The following is a 7,402-nucleotide window of genomic DNA, read 5'->3' as shown; positions in this document are numbered from 1 at the left end:
TTTTCCCTCTTTTAAAACGGGACTCAAACACAATAGAATTAATCAGGATTTGGAAGGCACAAACAAGTGGCAGTACCACCAATAGCAGCACATATTCGGCAAAGTTATTGTGGGGAGAATATTTATTATTTTCATTGTTATATATAATTTCATTGAATAAATATATGAAAATTTATCCATTCCAATGTTGATGGACATTTGGCATGTTTCCAATTTGGAGCTATTATAAATGCTGTTGCTATGAACATTCTTTATTTATTTATTTATTTTGAGATGGGGTCTTGCTCTGTCACCCAGGCTGGAGTGCAGTGGCACAATCTCAGCTCACTGCAAGCACCACCTCCTGGGTTCATGCCATTCTCCTGCCTCAGCCTCCCGAGTAGCTGGGACTACAGGCACCTGCCACCACGCCCGGCTAATTTTTTGTATTTTTAGTAGAGACGGGGTTTCACTGTGTTAGCCAGGATGGTCTTGATCTCCTGACCTTGTGATCCACCTGCCTCGGCCTCCCAAAGTGCTGGGATTACAGGCGTGAGCCACCGCGCCCAGCCATGCTATGAACATTCTTGTGCAGGTATTTTATGGATATAAATATTTTTGTTTGAATACACCCAGGATTAGAATTTCTCAGTCACAAAGTATGCATATGTCTAACTTTAGTAGATGTTGTCAGTTTGCCCAAACAGCTATATCAATTTAGACTCTCACCAAGAAAGTATGAAAATTCCAGTTGTTCCACATCCTCTTCAGCACTTGATATTGTCAGTTCTTAAAGTTTAGCCATGCTGGTAGAGGTGTAATAATATATCCTGATTTAAATTTGCCCCTCTCTGATAACCAGATATGATGAGTACCTTTCCATATGCTTACTGGCCATTTGAATATTCTCTTTTGTACAGTGCCTGTTTGTCTTTTACCAGTGTTTCAAAATTGGAATTTGTCTTTTTTGTATTAATTTATGGGAGTTCTTTACATATTCAGGAAACAAGATTTTTTTTAATGTATATATGACAAACATCTTCTAAGTTGTGGTTTGCCTTTTTAATCTGATGATGTTGTCTTTTAATTAACCAATTTTTAAAATGATAACAATTGTGCTTCCACCATCTTTCCAGCCCAGTCATATTGGCATGGAGATGCTTCTGGAAGCAACATGACGATGGCTGCCCAAGGAAAGCCCCGAGTCCAGTTCAAACTTGTACTGGTTAGCGATGTTGGTGCTGGAAAAACTACACCCATGAAACATCATTTGGCTGGTGAATCTGAGAAGTATAGAGCTACCTTTGTTGTTATGGTTTATCTGCTTGTGTTTCACACCAACAGAGGACCTTTAAATTTAATGTATGGGCCAGGCACAGTGGCTCATGCCTGTAATCCCAGCACTTTGGGGGGCCAAGATGGGAGGATCACCTGAGGTCAGGAGTTCGAGACCAGCCTGGCCAACATGGTGAAACCCCGTCTCTACCAAAAATACAAAAATTAGCTGAGTGTGGTGGCAGGTGCCTGTAATCCCAGTTACTCGAGAGGCTGAAGCAGGAGAATCGCTTGAACCCGGGAGGCGGAGGTTGCAGTTAGCCGAGATCATGCCATTGCACTCCAGCTTGGGCAACAAGAGCAAAACTCTGTCCCCTCCAAAAATAATATAAATATAAATATAAACATAAATATATACATACATACATACATACAACTGGCCAGGAGAAATTAGGTGGACTGAGAGATGGCTATGATCTCCAATCCCAATGTGCCATTATAATGTTTGATGTAACATCAAGAGTTACTTACAAGAATGTGCCCAACTAGCACAGAGATCTGGTATGAGTGTGTGAAAACATCCCCATCATGTTGTGTGGCAACAAAGTGGATATTAAGGATAGAAAAGTGAAGGCAAAATCTATTGTCTTCCACCAAAAGAACAATGTTCAGTACTATGACATTTCTACCAAAAGTAACTACAACTTTGTTTTTTGGGTTTTTTGTTTTGTTCTTTACTTTCTTTTTTTTCTTTTTTTTTTTTTTTTTTGAGACAGGGTCTGAGTCTGTCACCCAGGCTGGAGTGTAGTGGTGTGATCTCTGCTCACTGCAACCTCTGCCTCCTGGGCTCAAGTGATCCTCCCACCTCAGCCTCCTGAGTAGCTGGGACTACAGGTGCTCCACCACACACAGCTACTTTTTGCATTTTTTGTAGAGACAGTGTTTTACCGTGTTGGCAGGCCTGGTCTCAAACTCCTAGGCTCAAGCAATCCACCTGCCTTGGCCTCCCAAAGTGCTGGAATTACAGGCATGAGCCACTGCACCTGGCCAAAAAGTTACTACAACTTTGAAAAGCCCTCCTCTGGCTTGCTAGGAAGGTCTTTGGAGACCTTAAGTTGGAGTTGGTTGCCATGCCTGCTCTTGCCCTACCACGGGCTGTCATGGACCCAGCTGTGGCAGTACAATATGAGCACAAATTAGAGGTTGCTCAGACAACTACTCTCCTGGATGAGGATGATGGACGACCTGTGAGGATGAAGCTGGAGCTCAGTGTCACAGTCTGGTTTTATAGGAAGCTGTCCTGTGATGTCAGTGGTGCAGCGTGTGTGCCACTTTATTATCACCTGTGGGATGGCGAAGGACATGAATAGGCTTCGGAGTAAATGTGGCAGTTCAGAAAATACCTTCATTGTTTGGACCTGCATCTTTCACTGTTTTGGAACACAGTTGATTTCTTCTTGAGTTTCAGATATGAGACACTACAGTCACACCACGATATTCAGTGGTGAAATCTTGTTTGTTACCATCATTCCCATTCCTTTTCGTTTAGAATCAGAAGAAAGTTGTATTTCAAATATCTAAAAAAAATTATAATAAAATCAAAATTTTCAATATTTTCTTTTAAGTTAGTGGGTTTGTTGTCCTATTTAAGCAATCTTGGTTGGAAGTGGTAGCTCACACCTGTAATCCCAGCACTTTGGGAGGCCAAGGCAGGAAGGTCACTTGGGGCCAGGAGTTTGAGACCAACCTGGGCAACATATCGAGACCCTGCCTTTATTTAAAATACAAAAGAAAGAAATCTTTATCTACCTCAAGGCTTTGAGGATATTTCTCTAGGTTTTTATCTAGAACTTTATTGTTTACTTTTCACCTTCAAGTCCACCCTCTACCTAGAATTAATTTTGTGTATGATATAAGGTAAGAATCAAGCTTTAATTTTTTACAATATGGATATCAGCACCGCTTATTGTAAAGATTATCATTTCTCCAACTGAATTTCTTTAGCAACTTTGTCATAAATCACATAAGTTGGTTTCTAGTTTTTGTCTTTTTTTTTTTGAGACGAAGTCTCACTCTTGTTGCCCAGGCTGGAGTGCAGTGGTGCCATCTCGGCTCGCTGCAACCTCTGCCTCCCAGGTTCAAGCAGTTCTCCTGCCTCAGCCTCCGAGTAGCTGGGATTACAGGCACCCGCCACCACACTTGGCTAATTTTTGTATTTTTAGTAGAAATAGGGTTTCACCATGTTGGCCAGGCTGGTCTCTATCTCCTGATGCCAGGTGATCTGCCCAATCCCAAAGTGCTGGGATTACAGGCATGAGCCACTGCGCCTGGCCGGTTTCTAGATTTTGTTCCATCAGCCTATTTGTTTATCCTTGTGCCAATACTAACTGTATTAAGTTTTGATATCTGAAAGTGTAAGTCTCCAGTTTTGTTAACTGTCTTGAAGATTGCCTTGGCTATTCCAGGTCCTTTGCATTTACATGTAAAATTTAGAATCATCTTGTCAGTTTTCACCAAAAATCCCATGGAGATTTCAATTGGAATTGCATTAAATTTATAGATCAAGTTGTTAACATCTTAATACTTGCTCTGTCACTGTAAGCATATAGCATATTCTTCCATTTATTTGCATCTTCTTTAATTTCTCTCAGCAATATTTTGTAGTTTTCAATGGAGAAATCTTACCAAACTTTCATTAGGTTTATTTCCAGGAATTTGATATTTTAGTTCTATTTGTAAGTGGTGTCTTTTTTAAATTTCATTTTCTAATTGTTTGTTGCTGTTACATAAAAATATAATTGATATTTTGTATATTGATTTTATATCCATTGAACTACCTAAATTCATGTATTAATATTAACCATTTGATTGTAGTTATCTATACTCATAATAATGTCATCTACAAATAATGACTCTAACTTTTTTTTTTTTTTTTTTGAGACAGAGTCCTGCTCTGTCACCCAGGCTGAAGTGCAGTGGCATGATCTCAGCTCACTGCAAGTTCTGCCTCCCGGGTTCACATCATTCTCCTGCCTTAGCCTCCCAAGTAGCTGGGACTACAGGCACCCACCACCACACCCAGCTAATTTTTTGTATTTTTAGTAGAGACGTGGTTTCACTGTGTTAGCCAGGATGGTCTCGATCTCCTGACCTCATGATCCATCTGCCTTGGCTTCCCAAAGTGCTGGGATTACAGGCGTAAGCTACCGTGCCCAGCCGACTCTAACTTTTTTCTTTCCAATTTTATACCTCATAGTTCTTTTTCTTACCTTATTGCACTGGCTATGACCTCCAGTACAATGTTGAATAGAAGTGATTAGAGTGAACATCCCTATCCGGCTTCCAACCCCAGGGGGAATGTGCTCAATTTCACCATTAAGTGTGATGCTAGCTGAGATAGTTTTGTAAATAGCCTTCTTCAGAATAAGAAAGAAAGAAACTGAAACTGGGTATGGTGGCATACACCTGTAGTCCCAGTTACTCTGGGGGCTGGGGCAGGAGGATCCCTTTAGAGCAGGAGTTCAGGCTATAGTGTACAGCATGATTGCATCTAGGAGTAGCCACTGTACTCTAGTCTGAGCAACATAGCAAGATCCTGTCTTGGATCTTGCTATCCAAGATAGCAAGGAAGGAAGGAAGGAAGGAAGGAGGGAGGGAGGGAAGAAGAGGGGGATGGAGGGAAAGAAGGAAGGAAGGAGTTGGCTGAAAGTTGTTTCCTTTTTTTTTTAAGAGATGATGCCTTGCTCTGTCACCCAGGCTGGAATGCAGTGGCACCATCATAGCTCACTGTGGCCTCAAACTTCTGGGCTCAAGAGATTCTCCTGCCTCAGCCTCTTGAGTAGCTAAGATTACAGGTACAAGCCACCACACCCAGTTCTTTTATTATTTTAAGTCATAGATGAACATTTAAACTTTTTTTCCTACATCTCTTGAGGTAATTATATTATTTTTCTCCTTTATTCTGTTAATGTGGTAAATTACACTGATTTATTTTAATGTGTAAAGCCAACTGTGCATTCCTAGAGTAATTCCTACTTGTTCATGATATATTATCCTTTATTTATATTTTGCTGAACTTGGTTGCTAGTCTCTTATTTGGAATTTTTGCATCTATGTTCATGAGAAATATTGACTTGTAATTTTGTTTTCTTGCGATTATTTTGTTAAGTTTTGGTATCAGGGTTATACTGATTGGTAGAAGAAATTGGGGCCAGGCCTGGTGGCTTATGCCTGTAATCTCAGCACTTTGGGAGGCTGAGGTGGAAGGATTGCCTGAGTCCAGGAGTTTGAGACTAGGCTGGGAAACACAGCAAGACCTTGTCTCTAGAAAAAATAAAAAAAATTTAACTGGACATGGTGGCATGTGCCTGTAGTCCTTGCTACTAGGAAGGCTGAGGTGGGAGGATCACTTGAGCCCAGGAAGTCGAGGCTGCAGTGAGTTATAATCATGCCACTGCACTCTAGTCTGGGTGGTAAGGCAAGACCCTGTCTCAATTTAAAAAGGAAGGAAGGGAGGAAGGGACAGAAGGAGGGAGGAAGGGAGGAAGGAAGGAAAGAAGGAGGGAAGGATGGATGGGGGAGAGAAGGAAGGAAAGAGGGAAGGAAGGAAGGAAAGAAGGGAGGGAGGGAGGAAGAAAAAGAAATTGGAAAATATTTTCTATAAGAGAATGTGAAGATAGTATTATTTCTTCTTTAAATATGTGGAAGAATTTAATAGTAAAGCCACCTGAACCAGAAGGGTTCTTTGTGGGAAGGATTTTTATTTTGCATTTAATTTCTTTAGTACATTTGGACAATTCAGGTTTTCTATTTCTCCTTGTAAGTTGTGTTATTAGGTACATACACATTTATAATTGTATCTTCTTAAATAATTGACTGTTTTGTCATTATGAAATGTCCCTGTTTATCTATGGTAATATTTCTGTGTTGAAGTAACCTTAGCTGACTAATAATACAGCCACACCAGCTTCCTTATGAGTAGTGTCTGCATAATATATCTTTTTAGAATTCTTTTACTTCCAACTATTATGTATCTTATATTTAAAGTATGTTTATTTTTCAAAAAAAAAGAAACATATAGTTGAATCTTATTTTGTTTTAATCCACTCTGCCAATCTAGATATTTTAACTGCATATTTAGTTCATTTACACTTAATGTAATTGCTGGCATAATTGAGTTTAAGTCTATTATCTTGCTGTATGTTCTGTTTCATCCCATTTGTTCTTTGTTCCTTTCTTCCTTTCCTGCCTTCTTTTAGTTTAATCAAGTGTTTTAAATCTATTTTGTCTCTCTCTTATCTCTTTAGTTATACCTATGTTTGCATTTTCTTTTAATAGTTATTCTAGATTGCTATGTGCATGTTTAATTTATTATAATCTACAGATGTTCCTCAACTTATGATGGGGTTATGTCCCGATACGCCCATTGTAAGCCGAAAATATTGTTAAGTTGAAAATGCATTTAATCATCCCAAGGAACACATTGTAAAGTTGAAAAACTGTAAGTCAAACCACTGTAATCAGGGACTGTCTGTGCTTTGAATTAGTATTTCACCACATCTTATACAATGTGTAAAATGTCTAAAACCTTACAATAATGTCTTAGTCCTTTTGTGTTGCTGTGAAGGAATATCTGAGGCTGGGTAATTTATAAAGAAAAAGGTTTATTTGACTCACAGTTCTGCAGGGTCTCCAAGAAGCATGGTGCTAGCATTTGCTTCTGGTGAGGACCTCAGTCTGTTTCCACACATTGCAGAAGGTGAAGCTAGGCTAGCATGTGCAGAGATCACATGGTGAGAGGAAGCAAGAGAAGAGGAGGGAGGTGCCATGCTCTTTCTAACAACCAGCTCTCACAGGAACTAATAAGAGCTCCCCAGTCCCAAGAGGGCATTACTTTACTCATGAGGGATCCCGCAACCATGATCATAGTACCTCCCATTAGGCCTCACCTCCAACATTGGGGATCAAATTTCAACATGAGGTTTAGGGGAACAAACTTCCAAACTATAGCAAACAATATAATTCCATGCCCCCCATTATGCCATTGTTATGTAATTTTACTTTTATTATGTTATAATTATCACAACTATTGTTGACTTAAACATATAGTTTAGTCTTAAATAATTTTACATTTACCTTTACCAGTGCT

General features: G+C 39.6%; 1 pseudogene; it reads left to right on the top strand.

The window, feature by feature from the left end:
• The first annotated feature begins 1,159 nt into the window (after positions 1-1,159).
• LOC101151350 (GTP-binding nuclear protein Ran-like) lies at positions 1,160-2,689 on the top strand (annotated as a pseudogene).
• Positions 2,690-7,402: the final 4,713 nt, after the last annotated feature.

The sequence above is a fragment of the Gorilla gorilla genome, chromosome 18 (genome assembly GCF_029281585.2).
Source record: "Gorilla gorilla gorilla isolate KB3781 chromosome 18, NHGRI_mGorGor1-v2.1_pri, whole genome shotgun sequence".
NCBI lineage: Eukaryota > Metazoa > Chordata > Mammalia > Primates > Hominidae > Gorilla > Gorilla gorilla.
The sequence above is the reverse complement of the archived record's forward strand: the minus strand, read 5'-3'. Positions and strand labels throughout refer to the sequence as shown.